This window comes from Phyllobates terribilis, unplaced genomic scaffold (assembly GCF_046119375.1).
Source record: "Phyllobates terribilis strain yellow unplaced genomic scaffold, ASM4611937v1 Scaffold_2__4_contigs__length_985480577, whole genome shotgun sequence".
NCBI classification, from domain to species: Eukaryota; Metazoa; Chordata; class Amphibia; order Anura; family Dendrobatidae; genus Phyllobates; species Phyllobates terribilis.
In genome coordinates this window covers 671,556,259-671,583,776 of record NW_027362762.1, presented here as the reverse complement: position 1 = coordinate 671,583,776, position 27,518 = coordinate 671,556,259, and the positions used below count along the sequence as shown (strand labels likewise).

The following is a 27,518-nucleotide window of genomic DNA, read 5'->3' as shown; positions in this document are numbered from 1 at the left end:
TGTATTCCATTTAGGACCCCTTTTTGTCTCCGATTAATGGCCTTTACAAGCAACTCAGTATTACATCTTACAATGTACATCACCTCTGGGATTATCGGTTCTGAGGCATAAACCATTCTTCTTGATGAAATGTTCAAGATTGACATCTATCTCCTCCCCCTTCTGGGGAACAAATTAAGAATTGATGTTCTTTTTATTCTTTATTTTGTATTCTTTTCTGTTTACTTGTTCCACTTTTAATACCTATGGGGTTTAGGCTGGTTATGCACCGTCAGTATAACTATATTATATGGATAATGTTTTTGTTTATTCACCATTGGTGACACTGTGGAGTGCATGCGCCTCCTGGGGTCGCGTCCCCCTGCTGCCTCTCGGTGTCTCTATGCCCATGCGCGCACTGCGCCAGCCGACTATGCTGTCTGTCTGCGGTACACGCACCCCACGGGCTTGACTGCCAGGAGTGCAGCCAGGGGGCGTGGCCTGCCGGACGCGCTTGCGCCACCCCAAGCAGCGCCATTGGCCAGCTAGCGGTCACGTGACATCCCATGTGACCGGTTGCCATGGTTACTTAAAGGTCCTGGAGGGGCAATTTTAGTACCTTCCCTTGAAAAAGAAACGAATGTTCAGTGTGAAATGCGCGTTGGGAAGCTGCAATAGCACCTTTACATCCCATTGGGGGGTCTCCAGCCTTTGGGTAAGTGTTTTTCCACAAGTCCAATTCTAGTTACACCCTTGGCACCATACCTTATGAGAGTTACTATTTTTTGCTCCTTGGCTTTGGCCATCTGTGGGGCATCATAGCAGCACTGTCTGCCCCTCTTTACAGACTCTATTTAAAAGGGTTTTCTCTGTGCCAGCCTGTTATGTGTTGACATGTGGATTTGTACACTTAGAAACTTTTTCACTTTTTTGCACTTTAATACCCTCACTACCCTGGGCTGGATAATCGTCAGGGTGTCTGCTTCTGCTCTGAGCACATCGCATTTTAATGTACTATACACAACTTTTTATAATTAATGTATTCAATAAAGAACTTTTCTACTTGCATTTAAAAAGCTCCAGCTGTCTCCTGCTTTCAAATGCAGAGATGTATCACTCAAGGACGGATAAAATCACAGAAAGAACACATATGTGAAAAATTGGACATCTGAATGAGGCCATATAGAGTATGCATTTGTGTGTATAGGTAGGTGATTATGCATTTGTGTGCATGTACTTATTGATTGAGACTATATATATAGTGACTACTAGTGATGAGCGAGTATGTTCGGTTAACCCTTTCGGCGAGTATGCTCGGGCGAGTAGCGAGTATCTTCAGCATACTCGATGATATATTTGAATCACTGATTTGCGACTGTTTGACAGCTTTAATACATGTGAGGAATGTTTGTTTCTTAAGCATTTCTCACATGTATTAAAGCTGTCAAACAGTCGCAAATCATGCACACGGGAGTGATTCAAACATATCGCCGAGTACGCTGAAGATACTCGGTACTCCCCCCGATAATACTCGCCGAAAGTGTTAACTGAACATACTCGCTCATCACTAGTGACTACATGTGTGTGCTGAGCGTGTACAATGTGTGTTCAATTTTTAGGTATTATTTGGTAACCATTTGGACTAAGGGCATAAAAATTGAAAGTTTGAAAATTGCAACATTTTCAATTTTCTTTTCAAATTTTCAATGTTTTCATAAATAAACGCAAATCATATCAACCAAATTTTAGCACTAACATAAAGTATAACATGTAACAAAAACAAAGTCTCAGAATCACTGGAATACGCTGAAGCGTTTCTGTTTTTTTACCTCATAAATTGACATTGATTAGAATTCTTAAATTGGCCTGGTCATGAAGAGGAAAACAGGCTGGGGCTTGAAGGGGTTAATGTATTAACAGCAGAGAGAGGTAAACTATAAAGATATGTAAAACTTAGCTTTTAATAATATCATAATAAATGACCAAGAGTCAAGGGACAATTGATGTCGACTAACTAGACATACACATAAAGTACAAGTGCTCAAATTAGCCAGAGCTCATAAAAAAAGGTTCAATCTCACCCATATGTCTTGATGAGATGTATCCCGCCAATCAACATGCAGGGATTGCCTGCCACTCACTGTAGTGCCGCAGCCATGTTGGTTGTGGCATTACAGCGATTGCCCAAATCTATGGGAACAGTGTTCAGTGAAACATGAAAAGTAGGTAATTCATCAGCGGCATACATCGGTACCCGACAATTTAGAACAGAAAGAATAGAGCATCATACATAGATTAGATAGATAGAAACATGTCAGTCACATATACAATAAGAACCGTGACTGTGTTGGTTACTGTACTTGTCATTTAGTGTTAAAATAGAGGATTTATTAAAAAAAAAAATTGGCGTGGGGTTCCCCGTAATTTTAGTCTCTAGCGGAGGTTAAGCAGATGGCTGCGGCAGATGTTTGAAGCCTGGGAAGGGGGTAATACCCATGGAGCTTCCCAGGCTACTAATATCAGTCCCCAGCTGAATACCAAGCCTTTAATAGGTATTAAAATGGTTGACCCCCAAAAAAATGACGTGGGTCCCCCTAGTTTAATAGCTAGAAAAGGCTAGGCAGACAGCTGAGGGCTGATATTAATAGCTCAGGAAGGGTGCCATGAATATTGACCCCCTCCCAGGCTAGAAACACCAACCCTCAACCGCTCCAGAAATGGCGCATCCATAGGATGCGCCAATTCTGGCACTTAGCCTTGCTCTTCCCACTGCCCTGTAGCGGTGGCAGTGGGTAATAGGGCTGGGGTTGATGTCAGCTTATAATGCTAGCTGACATCAAGCCCAGGTTAGTAATGGGGAGGCGTCTTTAAGACGCCCCCATTACTAACCCCATAGTGAAAGTGAAAGAAAACACCAACACCCAGAATAAAATCTTTTAATTGAAATAAACACACAATTCTTTAATATTCTAGATTAAACTCTAATTACCATATTACCCAATCCAGCTGAATCCCATGTCTCCTGCAATAAAAGTAAAATAATTAACCAACCTCATCCTTACCTTTCCATGGTTCCCACGACGGCTCCAGCTCGGCTACATTGAGATGGCAGGCTGGATCGTAGCAGAACGCTGCCATCCAGCTTGTCATCCTTCAGAGACACTGCAGAGCGGCTGCTGAATTGCCGGCTTTTTTAAAGAGATGGGTGCGTGAAAATCGGAGGCCACTAGTGTGTTCCGAGTACCCTGCTATGTTTTTCATGCACCCTCGTATATACCCTGCCTGACTGTCTGCCTATATATTCTGCCTGCCTGACATGTTTCATTGAGCACTGTTCCCATCGATTTGGGCAATTTTTGACCTTCTGCAGACCGCCAAGGGGACCGCCAGAAAAATGCTCGAGTTTCCCATAGACTTACTTTGGGCTCGCTGCTCGGGTCGAGCACCTGAGTATCACGATGTGTTTGACCCGAGCTTCGAGCACCCGAGCATTTTAGTGCTTGATCAACACTAATTACTATGCAACAAAACCCAAAATGCATGAAAAAATAAATAAATAAAACATAAAAACTAATGAAGTCCACAGTGAAGATTTAAAAACAGAAAACTGGAACAGGTAACCATGGGCAACAATTCATGCAAAGTTGTAAATCATGATAAGCATATACAAATTATGTAAGCAAGTGCCATCATACAGGGATACGATACTGTACATGTTAATTGCATCAGTAAGTCCGGAAAAAATATTGATATGTATAGTGGTCACAGTGCAAATCAAATTTTACTCATGATTAATCAAAAGTGGAAATGTCAATTATAACTCAGTTCCTATGTATACCAAAGATGGATCCCTAAGTATGACATATGCTATCATAATACGACAAAATAGTATTTACCTATTATTGAAATGCCCCTGTGTACTCCTTCCAACCCCAACGCGTGTTTCTTATATGCTTCCTCCGGGGGAGTTTGTGCAATATATGTTCAAGTTTTAGATAATATTTGCCCCTTTTTCTTTCAGCTTTGTTTGGTGGTATTATTTTGGCACTGCTTAACACGGATATAGTTGGCAGAGGTGACTCGGACTTTGCAACTCCATTAGGAAGTCTTTATCAAAGCAATATTCTATTTATATGTATGAATAAATAAATAGATTTTACAAAAAATATGCAGAAATGAAATTTGCTTTACACCAACATGTTAACAAAATAAAGGTTATTTTTATTGCATAGGAAAATCCTCAAAAATCAACACCACTTTTTTATGATTGTTTCCTGCAAAGATTTTACGACCATTGGAAGTAATTTTATCGAGAGACGATATGAGATTGCAGTATTTAGATGTACTGACACAGATAAAGATGAAAGGCAGTATTCTGTCCTAAAATCTCACTCATATAAATCCTCTAAGAAGTGACATATCTCTTAGCTGGCGTATAGGATGTGCATTCTCTCTCCTTCTTGCTAACTATCATCTCTCAGAGACCTCAGCTCTAATAAAGACAAATTACTTTTTTCTCCTCAAATGATGAAGGCCCGGTAAACAAGGTTTAGCACTTAATTTATTCCCTCGAGCTCTGACACTGGAAAATTCTACCTCTTATTTTTTAATATTCTCGGTTATTAGGTTTCAATATGCCAGCTACTGCTCCGAGTTCCTTATTTCCCTGGACAGACAAAAAAGAAGCAATAACTCTCTCTCCTAGGCTTCTAATATAGTCATTTAGAACTTTTGTCATGATGAAAGATCTTTCAAACGAATTCTCTCAAGGATTTGTGTCATACATTTTACTTCTTGGCTGAGGTAATAAGACCTTGTTTATTTAATAATAATATTTTAGTCCTGTCCAAAGCAATAGATTTATATTTGCCCATGATGAAGAATTTTATAATTGTACCTACCATATGTCTTGCGCACAATTTGGGAATGGTACATCCTTCTAAGTTCTCATTTGCCTATGTTCATGGTATAACTAAAAGAAATTGCTTTTAGTAAACCACATAAGAGGCATTAATTTTTAAAAAGGTTTTGTCATGTAACCTTTACTTTTTTTTTTTACCTTAAAACACATTACTAATGGAAAATGAATAGGTTACACTCCTGCATTACGGCTTGTTGTTCATTGCTTAAGCCTGGTCCTTATTCTCTTGCTTTCCTAATGTACACTGAATTCAGATGTCCATTTCTCACTGTCCATAAGTCAACTGCAATATCTATGAGGCTTTTAGTCCTGGCTAGGATAACCTTGGCCAATCCAGTCATTGTATTTAATGTAACAAAAGGGGATGGCCCTAGGGCCACAATGAACGAAAGAAGGTCACTTAAACAAAAATAAATGCTTTATTAGTCACAATTATACTGGTTGAAAAGGATGGATGCACCAAGCAAATACATAATTAAAAACAACTAAAGTGCACAGGCTAGTGAATACCCAGACTATAAGTTGGTAATCAATACAAATAAATATGACGTACGCATAGCGTACCAGCCATAGGGTCGTATGACCAAGTATCTCACATAGCTGTCTTGTCATAAGCTTGAATCATCATACATAAGTAATATAAAGATAATAGACCCATATGTTACCTCAGAGGGAGAAAAGTCTGGAGCCACCACGTTGCGCACGTTCCCCGAAGCGCATTTTGGCGTGAGCCTTTCTCAAAAGGGCTACCTATCACTAGCAAATGTCCGCAATAAGTGGAGACCTAAAACCTCCTCAAACACGTGTAAAAATCACCACTCCCCCTCCACACTCATTTTCGGAGGTTGCGCTGTCATAGCATCATTCACAACATCCCTCCTATCATCGGAAGAGATGCCAATTTCGTCATTCCAGTTGCTGGCCACGCAATGCACATGTCCCTGGATGATAAGTTACGCGCCACTGGAAGTGACGCAAATCTCATCATATCGGCTGCCATCCACATACTGCGCATGTCCAGCGTAGAACGCGTCAATGTTACCAAGATACCTGGGGGCGTCGGCATCAGCACCGCTCCCAAGAGCAAGTGTATAGATGCCGAGAGCCTGCAGGCACAAAGGGACTGTGACACTTCTGTGTACGGACAACACAGGTGAGTATGGATGGTGTACTACTCAAGGTGACCATGGACCACCCTATACAAAGAGCAGAAATGGAGGGAGAGCGAGGGGGGGAGGGTGGGAGAAAGAAAGATAAAAACACCAAAAAATAAAAGGAAGAAGAAAGGAAGAGAAAGGGGTCACCCAATGGGAATTGGATGTTTCGCCCCCAGCAATTCGCCCCAGAGTACATTTCGCCCCCGCACATTTCATCCCCAGCATTTGGCCTCCAAGATGTTTTGCCCCCGCACATCTCACCCCCGCACATATCGCCCCCAGTTTGAAACGTCCGGGGGCGAAAAGTGCGGGGGCGAAATGTGCGGGGGCGAATCTTCCCGGGGGCGAAATGATAGGGGCGAAATGTGCGGGGGCGAAATGTACCTGGGGGCGAACAGATGGGGGCGAACTGCTGGGGGCAAATTGCTGGGGGCGAAACTTCCTATAACCCACCCAACATCCACGACAGGAGGCAATGTACTCCCCATGCAAACGTCATAGCCAGTATAATAACTGTCAAACATGGGAGTATCAAAAAAAAACACAGAAATTCCCTTCGATATAACAATAGATATAGGGACATCCCTCATAATAAACTGTCCCGTTCGCCTACATATCAAACAAGAGGGATAATACAACTAAACACTTCAGATGATGCAGATAGACGATTCTAGTATAAAAGATGTATACAAAGTATACATCAATATGTATGCAAATATAATTTAAATAGATGACTAGTATTTAAGGTCCATGTAAGATATAAATCAACATAGGTGGAGCACAGTTATAGATAATATTCATAGACATTATAGACATTGTATTTACTGCACTATACCTTCACAAAAGAAAAAGATATATTATTACATCCTGTAATATTGGTGATGCATGTAAGAAAAAATCCAACAGGCACCCGACCTATATAACTAAAGACCGTCCATCCACAAATTATATATAACTTGGAGTCCGTTAGCAGGAGATATAGGACTGAAAGACGAAAAAACATGTAGATCTTTTTCCTTTTTTATCTTTTTTCTTTTTTTTCTCGCCTCCTTCTCTCCTTTTTTCCTTCCCTTTTATTCTTTTTTATTTTTCGTTATCTGTCTTGAGTTTTGTATCACATGAATTTTATACACGTAAATGGTCAACTTGTCTAAAGCGGACTTGTCTCTGTTAAATCGGTGCCTATCATTCTCATCATCCGCTGGTTTTGATGAATTCACCACCATAAAAGATCTACATATATTTGCGAGAAGATTATTGTTAAAGAGGTATTTCCATAATGACAGTGTACACAAATTGTTTCCCTTAGAGGAAGAACAAGTGGCCCTGAGGATATTGGAGGAATTGGCTGTTGAGCATGACACACCTGAAAGTGGTAAGATTCCATCTTCTATCCGGCAAGGCTCCAAGAGGTTCCCTCCCCTATCATCTTGTGCGAACATTGACACGTTCATACAAATTGTATCTAAGGAACTTGGTAATATACAGTACCTAGGCACATATTGGGTGATAATTTGAGTAACATCGAAAGGGAAAGACTGAAGGCCCTTAGTAAGTTATCAAATGTAGAATTAAAACCGGCAGACAAGGGGGGCAATGTGGTAACATGGCCAAAGGATATGTATGAACATGAGGCCTTTTGCCAATTAAATAGCAAATTGTGTTATAAGAAACTCTCCTTTAACCCCTTGTCTGCCTACAAAGAAGAACTACATGGTATACTACATCGGTCAACTTGTAGGGGAGCAATAACCAGTGAGGAAGCTCAGGCACTGATTGTAGCAGAACCTACAATTCCCACTATGTACTTACTACAAAAAATTCATAAAAACATCAATAAACCCCCGGGACGCCCTATAAGATCTGAGAGGGGGAACTTCTTGGAGCCTGTCAGCAAATGGATTGATTCTAACCTCCAGCCGCTCGTCGAATGTCTACCGTCTTTATTAAAAGAAACAGGTGATCTTTTGAGGAAGGTGGATGGTTTATATCTTGAACCTGATACCATCTTAGTAACAGCAGACTTCGAATCGCTTTATACAAATATAAGACATACCGAAGGTCTCCGAGCTATCCAATTTTTTCTCGAAAGTTCAAATTTTTCTATTCATATGGTGTCCTTGATACTGGAACCGCTGGAGTTTGCAATGACACATAATTTCTTTCTGTTCAATGGGTCCTTCTTCCTACAGCTCCAGGGAACAGCCATGGGGGCGACCTTTGCGCCATCCTATGCCAATCTGTTCCTGTGGCTGTGAAATAGGGACCTCTCCCTGCCTGATTGGGAGTCGTCGATGTGCCGCGTCCTATAGTGGATGCGGTATATCAATGACATTCTTCTAATCTGGCAGGGCTCCTAGATGTATCTGAATCTATTTATGTTAAACTTGAATAAGAATGATGTAAATATACATATCACCTATCAGTGCATCTCCGACAGGGCCGAGTTCGTGGACGTAATTTTGTCACGTGATAGCGACAATGCCATTCAGACCAAGATATTCCGGAAACCCACATCTACTAATGCATTGTTACATGCTTCCTCTTCCCACCCGAAGCATATGTTACAATCGGTACTGATAGGGCAGTTCTTATGACTAGAGATGAGCGTTGTTCTACTCGAACTGTTCGCCAATCTCAAATTCGAGCTGTTTTGGGCGGTGTTCGAGCCGTTCGGCGAACACGAACAATTTGAGAAAAATTCGGCTGTTCGAGGTTATGTTCGATAACTGTTCGTGCACCAAAATCATAACTGGATTTTTTCTCAGTAATGATGAAAATTAATGTTAATACGCAGTTTGAGTGTACAGCGGGGTGGGGGGAGGGGCAGGGGATGGATCTCTGCAGGAACAATGAAGATCTCCATTTTCTTTTCTCTTTCCCGCATTTGCAGTGGGGAGGTGCAATCTGTCAGCCTATCAGCAGCGCACACACGGAGCGAAGTGCTTTTTTTCACACAAGCAAGGGCATGTGTCATTGGCAGTGTATGTCACATGTCCTTGCCCTATAAGACCAAGCCATTTTCCCCGTCGCCACCATTTTCTCACTGCTGCAGCTGCGTGTTAGACGGCACCGCTGTTGCTGTGTGCGCTATACCTTGTTAATTTCAAGCCAATTTTCGCACAAATATACAGATAGCTTGGGAGTAGGGAATAGTTGTGATTGCAGTCCTTTTAAGGACTAGGTTACAGCATTTCCTACGACTTTTATCAGGCAGGTCTGTGCTCTTAAATAGATAGGTTGTGGGAGTAAAGATTAATTGTAATTGGAGTCCTTTTCAGGACTAGGTTACATGAGTTCCTATCAGTTTTTGCCAGGCAGGTCTGTGCCAGTGCTGTGCAAGTTTTTTTCATAGCATTTGGCTGAATCTAGCAAAGCTAATCCTTTTTGGCCTATTGCAGAGTGTGTTAGTCAGTGGAGTAGCCTATCTGTGTTGCAAGATATAACACCTGTGTATAGAATACCAATTTTTTTACTGCACCTAGTGAAGTAAAATCTTTTGGGCATAGCATCATTCTATTAGTCCATCTATACTGACCTCCATCAGGTTGCAAACTGAATATAATTTTTTTCTGCATCTAGCTCTGAAAAAATAGTTGGGCTTCTAGCGGTGTGTGGGACTTGGTCTATTAGTCCATCTATACTGACCTCCATCAGGTTGCAAATTAAAAATAATTTTTTTCTGCATCTAGCTCTGAAAAAATATTTGGGCTTCTAGCAGTGTGTGGGACTTGGTCTATTAGTCCATCTATACTGACCTCCATCAGGTTGCAAATTAAAAATAATTTTTTTCTGCATCTAGCTCTGAAAAAATATTTGGGCTTCTAGCGGTGTGTGGGACTTGGTCTATTAGTTCATCTATACTGACCTCCATCAGGTTGCAAATTAAAAATAATTTTTTTCTTCATTTAGCTCTGAAAAAATATTTGGGCTTCTAGCAGTGTGTGGGACTATTTGTATTAGTCCATCTATACTGACCTCCATCAGGTTGCAAATTCAAAATAATTTTTTTCTGCATCTAACCCAGCCAATAGTTTTGGCCTAATACCACAGTTTGACCACTCAGCTCTGCTCGGTTACCATCCATTGTTTTTTTGTGCAAACAACTCCAGAGTTGTGAATTAGTTAACCACCAAAATGAGTGGAAAAAGGCCTGCTGCTGGTGGAAAGGGGAATAGGCGTGTTTGGAAGGGGAAAAAGGTTGTGTCCGTGGGGTAGGTGTTAAAGCAACAGTAACATCTGCAGAAGAAAGACCATCTTCCAGCCAAACTAAAATGTCTACTTCTTTTAGCGGACAATGTGATAAGATCCCTTTCTTACGGCCACGCCAATCGCTACAAATTCCAGATGAGGCACAAAAACAGCAGGTGCTTCAACAGATATCAAGTGCTCCTTTAAGTGGGCTCTCCTCCACATCAACTTCAACATCACAAATACTCCAGTCCTCAAAGGTGTCACCCAAATCGCACTTGCTTCCTCACAGCTCCCAAATCTCCAGCTGCCCGTCTGAGTAGGAGGCAGAACAGATGGTTGAGTCTGCAGAGCTGTTTACTCATACTATAGCCTGGGAATCAGAGGTCGACTCCAGCGCTTCTGTGAATCCAGACGAGGAAATGATCTGCACTGATGCCCAGAATCTTTATGAGTCGGATCCAGGACCAGACGCAGAAGGTTCTGACCATAATGTAGACCCTCATTCCCAAACTGTAACTCCTGTTGGTGGAGACAATGAGGAAGACGATGATAAGACTCAAATACCTGATTGGAGCGACAACTTTAGTTTTTTGTCAGGGCAGGAACAGGTTGGCTCTGAGGACGACGGGTGTGATAACGCACAGGGTGATGATGATGAGGTCGGAGATCCCACTTACTGTCAACCCACAGTCAGCCAAGAGATGAGGTCAGCAGAGGAGGTGGAGGAAGATGCTAGTGACGACGAGGTCAGGTTGCGCCTTCCTGGACAGAGACGTAGTACTGGAAGCACGTCAACAACTGCATCCTCAAACACAACTCTGCCTCTCACCACAAGTCGTGGTGGCTCTTCAGGTCGCATGGGTGCTAAGCCTTGCATAGCCTGGGCATTTTTTCAGATCGATAAAGATGACCCAACTCGTGTTATCTGTAACATTTGTCAGCAAAAGCTAAGTAGAGGCCAAAAAATACATAGTTTGAGTACTTCATGCATGAACCGGCACATGGACATGAAGCATAAGTTGCAGTGGGAAGCTCAGTGTGCTACAATGCGGCCTAGCCGGCCGGGCCAATCGCCGTCTGCCATATCTTGTGCATCCGCGGCCTCTTCATCCTCTGTGACTGGGGGGACAGCAGTCACACCTGTTTTGGGGCGCAGACCTGCCACCTCTTTACCCGCAACAGCCAGCGTGATTGGCAGGTCATCATTTTCTTTGGAGGTGGTAACACCAGCTGGTGTTGAGCGCTGTCCGACATCGATAGCACCACCTTTGGATCAAGGCAACCTAACATGTCCGCCTGCATCTTCCTCACAGACCGGCAGTTTGCCGGGGACACCCTTATCAACCCCGTCTAAGCACAATAGCCAGCCCTCGGTCCCTCAGATGTGGACAAGTAAAAGACCATTTCCTCCTAGCCATGAGAAAGCTAAGAGGTTGAATTTCACCATCTGCAAGCTCTTGGCTACAGAAATGCTGCCTTTCCGCCTGGTGGACACAGAGGATTTTCGAGACCTTATGTCCGTCGCAGTGCCCCAGTACCAGATGCCCAGTCGGCACTACTTCTCAAAGAAAGGTGTGCCTGCGCTCCACCAGCATGTCGCACACAACATCACCGCTTCTTTGAGAAACTCTGTGTGTGACAGGGTGCATTTCACCACAGACACTTGGACGAGTAGGCATGGACAGGGGCGTTACATGTCGCTGACTGGGCACTGGGTAACTATGGTGACAGCAGGACAAGGGGCTGCTGTCCAAGTCTTGCCGTCCCCACGAGTTGTGCGTCAATCCTCTTTATGTCAAAGTTCCTCCACTGCTTCTGCCTCCTCAACCTCCTCTCGGTCTTCCACCTGCACCCAAAGCCTGTCTGGTCATGCCACAAGCTTTCTAACTGCGCAGAAGGGATCCTGCACACCTCCTTACTATGCTGGCAGTAGGGCTCAACGTCATCAGGCGGTTTTTACATTGAAATGTCTGGGAAATGTGAGTCACACAGCTGAGGAGTTGTGGTCAGCTCTGGAGAACCAATTTCATGAATGGTTGTCTCCACTGGACCTGAAACCAGGGAAGGCCGTGTGCGACAATGCTGCAAACCTGGGTGCGGCCCTTCGCCGGGGCAATGTCACACACGTGCCTTGTATGGCTCACGTGTTGAACCTGGTTGTCCAGCAATTTTTAGCCCACTATCCCAGACTAGATGGCCTTCTGCAGAGGGCACGGTCGCTGTGTGCTCACTTCCGCCGTTCGCATCCCGCAGCTCAGCGACTTACATCTCTACAGAAGTCGTTGGGCCTGCCACTTCACCGGCTAAAATGCGATGTGCCTACCCGGTGGAATTCAACTCTGCACATGTTGCAGCGACTGTGGCAGCACCGACAAGCCCTGGTGCAATACGTTCTGACGTATAGCCTGGGCCAACGAGATTCAGAGGTGGGGCAAATCACGCTGGAGGAGTGGTCTCAGATCAGGGACCTATGCACCCTTCTGCACAGTTTTGAAATGGCGACGAAGATGTTTAGTGCTGACGATGCCATTATCAGCATGACTATTCCGGTGATTTACATGCTGGAGCACATGTTAAACAGAATTCGGAGTCAGGTGGTGGCACAAGAGGAGGTGGAGGAAGTAGAGGAGGAGGAGTTGTATGCGGAAGGGCTAACATCTGCAAGGTCCAGACGGTCGGCAGCACCAAGGCGGCAGGCATGTGAGGGTGGGGGAGATGGTTTTACCAGGGCGCATGGTAGCAGCCAAACTAGTGAGGAAGGTGCAGGAGCCCAGGAAGAAGTGGAGGACGAACTGATGGAAGACTCATCAGATGAGGGAGACCTTGATCACATTTCTGTTGTGCGAGGTTGGGGGGAGAGGACAGAGGAAGGAAGCATGATTGTTACCTCGCCACCAACACAACAGGGACTTGGTGCTCCTGGATGCGCAACACACATGAGTGCCTTCTTGCTGCACTACCTGCAACATGACCCTCGAATTGTGAGAATTAGAAATAATCCTGACTACTGGGTTGCCACACTGTTAGATCCCCGGTACAAAAGTAAATTTGCAGAAATTATTCCTGCCATAGAAAGGGATGCACGCATGCAGGAGTATCAGCAGAGACTGTTGCAGAATCTTACATGTGCTTTTCCACAAAATACCAGTGGTGCACGTAGTGAATCTCACAGTTCCAACTTGCCAACCGTGGGACCGTCAAGTGTTCAGCACTCAAACCGTAACAGAACCACAGAATCTGCTGGTAACATCAATTTTGCGGAATCATTTCACCACTTTTTTAGCCCATCCTTTGCAAGGCCACAGGAGACAAGAAGTCTGACACATAGTCAATGCCTAGAGACGATGGTACAGGAGTATCTCCAAGTAAACATTGAAGCCACGACTGTGTCACTGGACCCTTGCTCTTTTTGGGCTTCCAATCTGGATAAATGGCCGGAGCTAGCCACTTACGCCTTGGAGATCTTGTCATGCCCCGCAGCCAGCGTTCTGTCTGAACGTGTGTTCAGCGCTGCTGGTGGTGTGCTGACAGATAAGCGCACGCGGCTCTCCACTGATAATGTAGACAGACTCACGTTCATAAAGATGAACAAATCATGGATCCGAAACGACTTTTCTACCCCTGTGTCATCCTGGGGAGAGTAAAAGCTTGATGATTGGTTAAAATCACCCTACCAACCGTTTTAAGCTTTCAAATTACTAATCATGTTTATCTGTATCTTGACTGGAAAATAATTTGGGCTTTGTAGCAGTGTGCAGCACTGATCCTATTAGGCCATCTATACTAAAGCTTCACCAGATTTAAAATTAAAAATAATTTTTAGCTGCATCTAGCCCGGAAAATAATTTTGGGGCTCCGAGATGAGCAAGGCACATAAGTGCCTTCTTGCTGCACTACCTGCAGCATGACCCTCATATTGTCAGAATTCGAAGTAATCATGACTACTGGGTTGCCACACTCTTAGATCCCCCAAACTTTTCGATCAACCTTTTCATTTTAATAAAGACCAAAAAAATGGTCATTTTTGAAATTATAAGCATTAGCAGGTTGTTAGAAACTGAAATCAAACAGTTTTCAACTCAAAACTTTATTCTAGGTGATGTTACATTTTCACATAGGACCCCTTGTTCGAAAGGAGCTTCTGAACTCTCTCGTCCATTGAATTTGTCAGGTTTTGGATGGTTTCTGCTTCAATTGTTTTGCATGAGGACAGAATACCCTCCCAGAGCTGTTGCTTAGATGTGAACTGCCTCCCGCCATCATAGACACTCCTTTTAATGATGCTCCAAAGGTTCTGAGTGGGGTAGAGGTCAGGGGAGCATGGGGGTCACACCATAAGTTTGTCCCCTTTTATGCCCATATCAGCCAGAGATGCAGATGTTTTATGTGCAGCATGAGATGGTGCATTATCATGCAGAAAAATGATCTTGCTGTGAAATACACGGTTCTTCTTCTTGAACCATGGCAGGAAGTGCTGTTTGAGAAAATCCACATACATTATGGAGTTCATCTTTAGCGCCTTCAGGGATCCTAAAGGGGCCGACAATCTCTCTCCCCATGATTCCAGCCCAAAACATTACTCCACCTCCTCCTTGTTGGCGCTGTAGCCGTGTTTGCGTGGGGTGTCCATCAACCAGCCATCCTCCACTCCATTCATCTGGACCATCGAGCGCTGCACGGCACTCATCCGTGAACAAAACAGTTTTGAAATCAGTCTTCATGTAATGTTTGGCCCACTGGAGCCGTTTCTGCTTGTGTGAAGTGGATAGAGGAGGTCGACAGGATGGCGCATGCACAGCTGCAAACCTCTGAAGGACCCTGCATCTTGTTGTTCGGGGGACGTTGGAGGCACAAGCAGCTTCAAAAACTTGTCTGCTGCTATGACAAGGCTTTTTTGCCGCTGCTCTTTCAACCTGACGTAATTGCCTGTAGGAAAGAGTCCTCAATTTGCCCTTATCAGCACGCACACGTGTGTACTGTGAATCAGCTACATACTTCTTGATTGCCAAGACACTTCATCCTGATCATCGCACAATGTTGATTGTAGTCATGCCTTGACCTAAACACTCCACAATTTGTTGCTTCTCAGCAGCCGACACATCCTTTTTCTTTCCCATTTTGGCAGAAAATGTAGGCTGCTTAATAATGTGAGAGAGCCTTCTTAAGTAGTCTTGCCTTTCATTGGACACACCTGCCAAACTAATTAGCACAGGTGTCTGCAATTGCTTACAATGATATTAAGAGCCCTGACACACATCACCATCAATGAGTTTAACTGACAAACAAACAAATTCTTCCCTTATCACTCCTAAACACTTTTTGTATAATAATTTGGAACGCAGTGTACATGTGCTTTTCCACAAAACACCAGTGGTTCACGTAGTGAATCTTACAGTTCTAACTTGCCAACCGTGGTCTGTATAGAGTTGTTCAATAAAGGGCCCAAAATTAAGATAACATAGATGGGAGAGGTCTCTATGAATAGGAATTCCTAAGTATTTGATACCCTGTGAGGGCCAGGCAAAGGGAAAGTTGGACTGGATGGAATCCTATATGGATTTGGGGAGGGAGACATCGAGGGCCTCAGACTTCGCTGCATTGATTTTAAAATTTTACCATGTAACAAAGTGATCTATTTCAGCCATAACAGCATGGATGGATATATGTGATTGAGTGATATATACTAGGACATCATCAGCAAATAGAGAGCACTTGTACTCGGTGCCTCCCACCTCAATCCACCTAATATTGGTGTTATGGCGAATTGATGAGAGCAGGTGCTCCGTCACTAGGATGTATATGAGAGGGGACAGAGGACATCACTGCCTTGTCCCATTGGTGATTGTGAAAGGTGATGAAAATGTTCTGACGCACCCCCTGGGCCTTGGGACACCCGGAGCCGGACCCTTTTTGGTGGATGCTGGTGGTTGTAGTCTTTGTGGCGGCGACCCAGTTCCGTGGCTCAGGGCGGTCAAACCAGTGGCGGAACTATTTATGTGGTTTTCATGTTTAAATGTCCGACTACGCCACCCGTGGATTGCGGTCAGAGTGAACCGCCGCTACAGGGCAGACCACTGAGGCTGGTGTTGTGGGTGCAGCAGAGCGTAGCATAACTCCCCACGGGAGGAGTATAGCCTCAGGGCAGTGTATGCGGAGGATGGGGGTGATGGTGCAGGGCAGCAGCAGTAACGACACGGAGTCAGTGATGCAGTTCAGGGCCTTTACTCACAGTTCTTATTATCCAGACCACGTCTGCAGGTAACGGCTGCCCACGTCGTACTGTGCTCACCAGGTGAGGGGCTCAGACAACTCCCAGATAACTTTGGAGCACTTCACAGGACCCCCTTTGTGTGTCCTTTGTCTGGCCTTTCTTACCAACACTTCTGTCCGGCTGCCTCGGGCCTCCTCTTGGTAAACTTGGCGCCAGTTTCCCTGACCCTATGTGGTGCCTTCCTAGCGGGTGTAGCGAGGGGCTGCGCCACATAAAATGTCAGAGCCTCCGGTTTCTAGCTGAGGGTCGTTTCCTGCCTCCACTAGTTCGGGGACCGGTCTCCCCCTTTGGCCTGACCCCTCCACGCAGGTGGATTCGGGCGTGCGGTGGCGACTCGCCCGTCCGCACCCCTGGGATCCCTTCATTCCTCGTTCCTGGAGCCTTCTCCGCTCCTCTTCCTTCCTTCTCCCTCTTCCAGGCCTGGGCCTCTGTTACTAGGCCCGCCTCCGGAGCAGAGCTCATGCAGAGCCCCTGCTCCCTGCCACTTCTGCTCAGACTTCTCTGCACTGAACTAAGATGGTGCCCACCTTTTATACTCCCTTCTCAATGCACCCAGGAACTGCTTCCTCCCTGCTCCTGCACTACAGGGTTCCCCTTCCTCAGTGTTCCCTCCCCCCACTCCAGCCAGGGACAGGGACTGTCGTGCCCATCTCAGGGGCATATTGGTCGCCCTGCCCCACGGCAATGTGGTGTAATGCATGCAGGTGTCGGGTCCTGATCCACACTCCATCCTTACCTGAGAGTGAGATATCACACCTCTGGGTGAGGTGCAATACGTCTGTAGCAACCGAGCCCTCAGGGTGCTACAGTTCCATTTATCTTCAGCCTAGGTGACGTATTGCGATACAGGGCCGTGATTTTGGCTATAAAAGGGTCCCCTAGACCCCTACCCCAAGCTTTTTAAGAGAATCATATATGGCGTGCCAGGAGACTCTATGGAATGCTTTCTCAGCATCCAACGAGAGTATCTACTTACAAATTTTTAACTGCATCTAGCCCAGGAAATACTTTGTGCCTAGTAGCAGTGTCTGCTAGTGAGCTGATTATCCCGGCCGTTAAGCAAGCTACACCACCTGTAGTTTGGACACTTAATTTTTTCAAAGGAAATGCTTCGGGACCATGGGATACTTAGTGAAGAGCATCAGGAGGCACCCCAAGGCATAGGGGCTGGGACTGGCAGTAGGATGCCTTGCGGTGGACAGCCGAGCTCGATCCTTATAAAAGCTTTTTAACTGCAGCAGCTTTAGTGGACGCTACTGGAGCTGGAATTACTGCGGCTGCTGGCATGAGACTTGCCCTCCAATAGATCCTTGTAAATGGATTTAAAGTGTATTCATTCAAATTAGAGAGACAATTTAAATTAAAAAGCTTAGAGCTGCCTCCACCACAGGGGGGCTCGCTCGACCCACCAGCGGACAGGCACCAGTATTGGGAGAGGGGGGCTGGCCGTCAGGGTTCACCGCGGCTCTGGCACAAACCCGGCGACACGGAGGTGGCACGGGCAGGAGCGGACTGGCCGTGTCGGCTTCTCACTTTTTGGATTTTAGAAGGGCATGACATGCCTATATCTGTGTCTCCCCCTCCTTTTACTCCTCCACCTCTTTTATTTTCGCATGACTATATGTACTTGTCACTTTTCCATGTGTTAGTTATGTCTTCTGAGCAGTTTGTCAGCTTTTGGACACCTTTGAAGGTGTTTTCTATGTGTTTCTATGTGTTTTTGTTTGCCTGCCATTGGTTTTAACGGTGTTCGAAGGTGTTCGAACAGTTCGACGAACAGTTCGGCGAACACACGGGTGTTCGACGAACCGAACCGAACTCGAACACTACGGGGGTGGCTCAACACTACTTATGACTCCGATGCCTCTGTTCCACTGATAAGGAACTTGATATTCAAGCCGATGATCTAAAGGAACATTTTTACGAACGTGGATATAGCCGTAGGATGGTAAAAAGAGCCTTTCAGAGGGCAAAACACTCATCCTGCCACAATTTATTATACAATAGAAACAAAGATAAAAATAATGATGTCGTCAGATTTATTACAAAATTTCATACTCTAGTCCTTTTTAAAGCATGGCCTGTCCTTAAGGCGAACCCTATCTTCGCAAGATACATTCCTGACAAGCCAGCAAAAACATTTTGGCGTGTAAAAAATCTTAGGGACCACCTCGTGCGTAGTCATTATGAGGGCACATCAATGCCGTCTTTCTTGGACGAGATCCCGGGTCGGCGTGGATGTAGTCCGTGTGGTCGCTGCATTGCATGTCCCAATATACAGTATACTGTAGATCGTTGTAACAGTTTTTCAAATTCGGACGGTTCTTGTACATTTCCCATCAAGAGATTTGTATCATGCCAGACACGTAACATGATCTATTATGCCACATGTCAGTGTGGCTTGATATATATTGGTCTCACTACACGACAATTTCAAGTACGTTTCTGTGAGCATGTGTTGGGTATTGCGGCTGTGGTTGACCACACGGACGCATCCAGGCTCAAGACCATCCCGCGTCATTTTAAGCTTCACCATTCTTGTGATGCGAGTTTGTTGAGAGTTAGAAGCATCGATAATGTTGAGGGAAATATACTTGGAGGTCCTGTCTCACAACACCTGGCACAAATGGAATCCAGATGGATCTGGACACTTAAAACCTTGTATCCATCTGGATTAAATCAAAATCAGTTTTGTACCTTTCTTGTGATTCTCAGCTTGCTGTGTATCTAAGTAACATCCTGATACAAATCATGTGTATATATGATTTTAACTATTTTTTATTGCGCTCACATTAGGTTTACATGTATTGCACTAACACTCAAGACAGATATCGAAAAAGAAAAAAAGAATAAAGGGGAAGGAAGAAAGGAGAGAAGGAGGCGAGAAAAAAGAGAAAAAGGAAAAAAAGATAAAAAAGGAAAAAGATCTACATATTATTTTGTCTTTCAGTCCCATGTGTTATGAACCCACTGTAATTCTTATGTTTTGAACCTCTGTGGGTCTAAATTGTATAGAGCGGTTGTTATGTTTTGATCTTATGTGGGTTCGAGAGGAGTAAACTGGTTGTGACCACCACTCTTAACTGTGTCACGTGTACATTATGCAGATATATTAAACTGTAGAGTAGAGCAGGGAGGCATAGTCTCCCTGCACTACCACTCTCTGTTTAATAAGCCACAGGTTTGATGTCATGTGTTTGCCCCAGAGCGATGACAATACCACAATGGCCTGCCCCCACCTTTACACTGTTTCATCATACTGTGTACAAGGGGGCTGTGGGTCAATCATAAGAGAGCTGTGAGAGAATCACACTTTGTATAGGAGAGATCTGGGTATCATGCTCTGTAGAGAGTGGACTCAGGGGACATTATTTCTGTACCTGGGTGGATGTAGGTGACGATATTACTGTACTTGGAGAGGCTTAGAAGACATTATTAAATGTTAAGTGGCACTTAGGAAGCATTTTTGTCAGATGAGCATTCAGGGTACTATGACCGTCAAAGAAGAGTACAGGGGGCATTATTATTTTTTAACGGGCAAAATGTGGGCACTTTTTTAGTGCACTTGCATACGGCATTAATTTTTTATGGGAAGCAATTTTACCACCTAGAGGACACAAAGGAGACTTTATACTTTGTAAGGGGCAGATATGTGGCATTATTAAGTGAGGCACTAAAAGGAGCATTGGTTTTGTGCTGCACAGCAGGTTCAGTAACAAAGACACATACATCAGCAGGAGGCTCAGCATTGGGGTGACAGTAAGATGAAGAGCATTTTGGGGATGGGGACAGCGTTGGAAATGTGAGAAGTCAAATGTATCTTTGCTGCAAACTTTACAGAACAGTCATGTCTGGATGAAGTTGTCATGGCGGTTTGGGCCAAATGAAGAAGACAGGAAAAGTGAACGACTCAAAAAAAAAAGTCACCTATAAGTCACTATCCTTCATGACCTTGGACGTATAGGTACGTGTTAATCTGTGTTAGGCTCAATTCTTTTTATTCTCTTTATTACTGACCTTGTGGAAGGAATTGAAAGTAAAGTGTCAGTCTTTGCAGATGACACAAAGCTTTATAGGATGATAAAAACTGAGCTAGACCATATAATATTGCGGGAAGACCTAGAAAAGATGGCAGCATGGGCAAACACATGGCAGATGAAGTTTAATGTTGATAAATGTAGAGTAATGCACTTAGTAATCATAGTGGAAATATATTAGGGAATTTTCAAAAGAAATGTTCTAGGTAAAAAAGACTTGTGTATTCCATTTACAAGTAATCTCTCTTTCCTGGGTATTGGTACTTTTTCTTTTTTACCTTTACAATGGCAATATTATGCAACCTCATTGTTGCCAGCATTTTACAATATCTTCTGCAGACACTTTGCTGTACTGACAGTTCATCTGTTTTGTCTTCTTTTGTTTGAGACAACCACACAATCCATGAATCCATTTAATCATGAATAGACACTGAATTGTAGTTTAAAATTCATTTCCTATTGGTGCCTTATGCACTTTTTTCTTTTATTTTTTTTAAAAATGTTGAGGCCAAAAGAAGTTTTTGTTAAAAATAATTTAATGTGTACTTAACAATGCTTTTCCTCTGTGCGAAAATTTCTGCAAAACTGGTGTAATGCATTTCCTTATTCAACAAGAGGAACACTTGTTCTTGACTTGTATTGACAGTGATTATAGTAATAGTAAAACATTATTGAATTTCTGCTTTTGAAATTCTCAAAAATCTTCTGAATAATCTCCTTAAAAAGAAAACACATTAATTGCATTGATTTATAATCTATGAACCACAAATATATGATATAGCAATGGAAGAGAAAACTAAAACACAGAGTTTGGATTTAAAATGGCATTTCAATCTTTAAAAATTCTCTGAATAATTGGAATAATACTGGAAGCACTGCTGATCTCCAGAATTAAAAATCCAATTAATTTTCTACATATCTTGGCTGCTACGCTATGTATAATATTAGTTGTGTTAGATAGATAGATCAATAGATAGCTATTAGTGATGTGCGAACGTGCTTGCCACTGCTCGGTACTCGCCCAAGCATCACGGTGCTCGACAAGCTCGGCAAGTATTTCCAGGTTGCTCGGGGAGGAACTCGAGTCCCCACCCTGCATGTTTGGCGGCCTTTAGAGAGCCAATAAAAATGCAGGGATTGCCTGCCACGCACTGTAATGCCGTAGCCATGATGGTTGTGGCATTACAATGATTGGCTGGTCGCGCAGCGTCATCAGGTATATATAAGACCTGGCGCCGCTATGCACGTCACAGTCTACCCCGGAAACAAGCAGAGTAGGGAGAGGTGTTGCTGAGTCGGTTAGAGATTTGCTTGTTTATAGTTAGTATAGGTATTCCATAACATATATATACATATCCATCTGAACTAACAGTCCTTCTGAGTACTAACCCAGCTGCATATATTCAGTGGTGTTAGCAGGAGTTAGGCAGGCAGGCAGTGTATGTGGCAGATCGTAGTGCATATAGTGCAAGAGGGTCAATTGAGCGTCCTATTAGTATAGGTATTCCACAACATATATATATAGTTGTGGTCAAAAGTTTATATACCCCGGCAGAATTTTTCCTTTTTTAACCTTGTTTCAGAGAGTATGAATGATATCAAAAAAACTTTTTCTCTACTCATGGTTATTGGTTGGGTGAAGCCATTTATTCTCAAACTACTGTGTTTTCTCTTTTTAAATCTTAATGACAAACAAAAACATCCAAATGACCCTGATCAAAGTTCACATACCCCAGTTCTTAATACTGTGTATTGCTCCCTCTGACATCAATTAGAGCTTGAAGTCTTTTGTGGTTGTTGTGGATGAGGTTCTTTAATTTCTCAGATGGTAAAGCTGCTCATTCTTCTTGGCAAAAAGCCTCCAGTTCTGGTAAATTCCTGGGCTATCTAGCATGAACTGCGCGCTTGAGATCTCCCCAGAGTGGCTCAATGATATTGTGGTCTGGAGACTGAGATGGCCGCTCCAGAACCTTCACTTTGTTCTGCTGAAGCCAATGACAGGTCGACTTGGCCTTGTGTTTTGGATCATTGTCATGTTGGAACGTCCAAGTACGTCCCATGTGCAGTTTTCGGGCTGATGAGTGCAAATTTGCCTCCAGTATTTGCTGATAATGTGCTGCATTCATCTTTCCTTCAACTTTAACCAAGTTTCCTGTGCCCAGAAACGTCAGTGGCTGGATGATAGATGCAAGAGTCTGTTTGGATCCCAGAATCTCACTCAGCTTTTATGCACACACACTGATTACAAGCAAACAGGTCACAGGTGAAGATGTTACCTTTAGTAGCCATTCAAACCCATTTGTGTCAAATTCTGTGCATGTTATCAGGCCAAAATCACCAGGGTATGTGAACTTTTGATTAGGGTTATTTGGATGTTTTTGGTTGTCATTAAAATTTAAAAAGAGAAAACACAGTAGTTTGACAATAAATGGCTTCATCCAACCAATAACCATGAGTGGAGAAAACGTTTTTTGTTATCACTAGAGTTGAGCGAGCATGCTCGACACTGCTCGGTACTCGCCCGAGCATCTCACTACTCGAAATGATCGGCAAGCATTTTCAGGTTACTTGAGTGGGAGCTCGGGTCTCCGCCCTTCATGTTTGGTGCTCTTTACAGAGCCAATGAGCATGCAGGGATTGCCATCCAATCACTGTAATGCCGCAGCCATGTTGGTTGTGGGCATTACAGTGATAGGCTGGCCACACAGCGTCACCTCGAGTATTTAAAACCGGGCGCCGCCATCTTGTACACAGTCACTGTGGATCAGACAGTGTAGGGAGAGTGCTGCTGAGCTAGGGAGAGATTTATACTGCAAAATAGGTAGCATAGGGTCTCTAAAGCCTGCAAAATCAAACAAACAGTCCTTCTGAGGACTAATATCCATCCCAGATATCAGGCAGGCTGTATAGGAGACGCAGTGGTTATACCAACAAACACTGCATTAGGTTATGTGCCCACGATGCAGAAATGCTCCGGATTTTTCCTGAGCGTTTCTGCATCTCCCCTGGCAGAAAAAACACATGCGGATTATACATTCGTTTTTCCTGCCAGGGACATGCGGATGTGAAGCATTCTTCACATATATTTACACATGTGGGTTGACAAGCACTTTCCAAGCGATTTTAGCATCACTTGGAAGGTGCTTGTCAACTTGGTCACTCTATATAAATCCATGCAAACGGCATGGATTTATATAGTGTCACCTTAAAGAATGGTTAAAAATAAAAAATAAATCTATACTTACCTTCTGATGGCCCCCGGAGTCTTGCTTCCCTCCGTTCTCCCTTGCCGGCAGATCGTGGTACACTGAAGGACCTGCTGACTAGAGATGAGCGTTGTTCTACTCGAACTGTTCGCCAATCTCAAATTCGAGCTGTTTTGGGCGGTGTTCGAGCCGTTCGGCGAACATGAACAATTTGAGAAAAATTCGGCTGTTCGAGGTTATGTTCGATAACTGTTCGTGCACCAAAATCATAACTGGATTTTTTCTCAGTAATGATGAAAATTAATGTTAATACGCAGTTTGAGTGTACAGCGGGGTGGGGTGAGGGTCAGGGGATGGATCTCTGCAGGAACAATGAAGATCTCCATTTTTTTTTCTCTTTCCCGCATTTACAGTGGGGAGGTGCAATCTGTCAGCCTATCAGCAGCGCACACACGGAGCGAAGTGCTTTTTTTCACACAAGCAAGGGCATGTGTCATTGGCAGTGTATGTCACATGTCCTTGCCCTATAAGACCAAGCCATTTTCCCCGTCGCCACCATTTTCTCACTGCTGCAGCTGCGTGTTAGACGGCACCGCTGTTGCTGTGTGCGCTATACCTTGTTAATTTCAAGCCAATTTTCGCACAAATATACAGATAGCTTGGGAGTAGGGAATAGTTGTGATTGCAGTCCTTTTAAGGACTAGGTTACAGCATTTCCTACGACTTTTATCAGGCAGGTCTGTGCTCTTAAATAGATAGGTTGTGGGAGTAAAGACTAATTGTAATTGGAGTCCTTTTCAGGACTAGGTTACATCAGTTCCTATCAGTTTTTGCCAGGCAGGTCTGTGCCAGTGCTGTGCAAGTTTTTTTCACAGCATTTGGCTGAATCTAGCAAAGCTAATCCTTTTTGGCCTATTGCAGAGTGTGTTAGTCAGTGGAGTAGCCTATCTGTGTTGCAAGATATACCACCTGTGTATAGAATACCATTTTTTTTCTGCACCTAGTGAAGTAAAATCTTTTGGGCATAGCATCATTCTATTAGTCCATTTATACTGACCTCCATCAGGTTGCAAACTGAATCTAATTTTTTTCTGCATCTAGCTCTGAAAAAATATTGGGCTTCTAGCTGTGTGTGGGTCTTGTTCTATTAATCCATCTATACTGACCTCCATCAGGTTGCAAACTGAATATAATTTTTTTCTGCATCTAGCTCTGAAAAAATATTGGGCTTCTAGCTGTGTGTGGGTCTTGTTCTATTAATCCATCTATACTGACCTCCATCAGGTTGCAAACTGAATATAATTTTTTTCTGCATCTAGCTCTGAAAAAATATTGGGCTTCTAGCTGTGTGTGGGTCTTGTTCTATTAATCCATCTATACTGACCTCCATCAGGTTGCAAACTGAATATAATTTTTTTCTGCATCTAGCTCTGAAAAAATATTTGGCCTTCTAGCAGTGTGTGGGACTTGTTCTATTAGTCCACCTATACTGACCTCCATCAGGTTGCAAACTGAATATATTTTTTTCTGCATCTACCTCTGAAAAAATATTGGGCTTCTAGCTGTGTGTGGGACTTGTTGTTTTAGTCCATCTATACTGACCTCCATCAGGTTGCAAACTGAATATATTTTTTTCTGCATCTACCTCTGAAAAAATATTGGGCTTCTAGCTGTGTGTGGGACTTGTTGTATTAGTCCATCTATACTGACCTCCATCAGGTTGCAAATTGAATATAATTTTTTTCTGCATCTAACCCAGCCAATAGTTTTGGCCTAATACCACAGTTTGGCCACTCAGCTCTGCTCGGTTACCATCCATTGTTTTTTTGTGCAAACAACTCCAGAGTTGTGAATTAGTTAACCACCAAAATGAGTGGAAAAAGGCCTGCTGCTGGTGGAAAGGGGAATAGGCGTGTTGGGAAGGGGAAAAAAGGTTGTGTCCGTGGGGTAGGTGTTAAAGCAACAGTAACATCTGCAGAAGAAAGACCATCTTCCAGCCAAACTAAAATGTCTACTTCTTTTAGCGGACAATGTGATAAGATCCCTTTCTTACGGCCACGCCAATCGCTACAAATTCCAGATGAGGCACAAAAACAGCAGGTGCTTCAACGGATATCAAGTGCTCCTTTAAGTGGGCTCTCCTCCACATCAACTTCAACATCACAAATACTCCAGTCCTCAAAGGTGTCACCCAAATCGCACTTGCTTCCTCACAGCTCCCAAATCTCCAGCTGCCCGTCTGAGTATGAGGTAGAACAGATGGTTGAGTCTGCAGAGCTGTTTACTCATACTATAGCCTGGGAATCAGAGGTCGACTCCAGAGCTTCTGTGAATCCAGACGAGGAAATGATCTGCACTGATGCCCAGAATCTTTATGAGTCGGATCCAGGACCAGACGCAGAAGGTTCTGACCATAATGTAGACCCTCATTCCCAAACTGTAACTCCTGTTGGTGGAGACAATGAGGAAGACGATGATAAGACTCAAATACCTGATTGGAGCGACAACTTTAGTTTTTTGTCAGGGCAGGAACAGGTTGGCTCTGAGGACGACGGGTGTGATAACGCACAGGGTGATGATGATGAGGTTGGAGATCCCACTTACTGTCAACCCACAGTCAGCCAAGAGATGAGGTCAGCAGAGGAGGTGGAGGAAGATGCTAGTGACGACGAGGTCAGGTTGCGCCTTCCTGGACAGAGACTTAGTACTGGAAGCACGTCAACAACTGCATCCACAAACACAACTCTGCCTCTCACCACAAGTCGTGGTGGCTCTTCAGGTCGCATGGGTGCTAAGCCTTGCATAGCCTGGGCATTTTTTCAGATTGATAAAGATGACCCAACTCGTGTTATCTGTAACATTTGTCAGCAAAAGCTAAGTAGAGGCCAAAAAATACATAGTTTGAGTACTTCATGCATGAACCGGCACATGGACATGAAGCATAAGTTGCAGTGGGAAGCTCAGTGTGCTACAATGCGGCCTAGCCGGCCGGGCCAACCACCGTCTGCCATATCTTGTGCATCCGCGGCCTCTTCATCCTCTGTGACTGGGGGGACAGCAGTCACACCTGTTTTGGGGCGCAGACCTGCCACCTCTTTACCCGCAACAGCCAGCGTGATTGGCAGGTCATCATTTTCTTTGGAGGTGGGAACACCAGCTGGTGTTGAGCGCTGTCCGACATCGATAGCACCACCTTTGGATCAAGGCAACCTAACATGTCCGCCTGCATCTTCCTCACAGACCGGCAGTTTGCCGGGGACACCCTTATCAACCCCGTCTAAGCACAATAGCCAGCCCTCGGTCCCTCAGATGTGGACAAGTAAAAGACCATTTCCTCCTAGCCATGAGAAAGCTAAGAGGTTGAATTTCACCATCTGCAAGCTCTTGGCTACAGAAATGCTGCCTTTCCGCCTGGTGGACACAGAGGATTTTCGAGACCTTATGTCCGTCGCAGTGCCCCAGTACCAGATGCCCAGTCGGCACTACTTCTCAAAGAAAGGTGTGCCTGCGCTCCACCAGCATGTCGCACACAACATCACCGCTTCTTTGAGAAACTCTGTGTGTGACAGGGTGCATTTCACCACAGACACTTGGACGAGTAGGCATGGACAGGGGCGTTACATGTCGCTGACTGGGCACTGGGTAACTATGGTGACAGCAGGACAAGGGGCTGCTGTCCAAGTCTTGCCGTCCCCACGAGTTGTGCGTCAATCCTCTTTATGTCAAAGTTCCTCCACTGCTTCTGCCTCCTCA

At 44.2% G+C, this 27,518-nt stretch overlaps 1 long non-coding RNA gene across 1 annotated transcript; it reads left to right on the top strand.

Moving 5' to 3' along the window:
• The first annotated feature begins 528 nt into the window (after positions 1-528).
• On the top strand, positions 529-20,353 carry LOC141223884 (uncharacterized). The gene is made up of 4 exons (XR_012291411.1): positions 529-694; positions 1,057-1,186; positions 7,367-7,432; positions 19,319-20,353. It is a non-coding gene; the product is annotated as an uncharacterized lncRNA (long non-coding RNA).
• Positions 20,354-27,518: the final 7,165 nt, after the last annotated feature.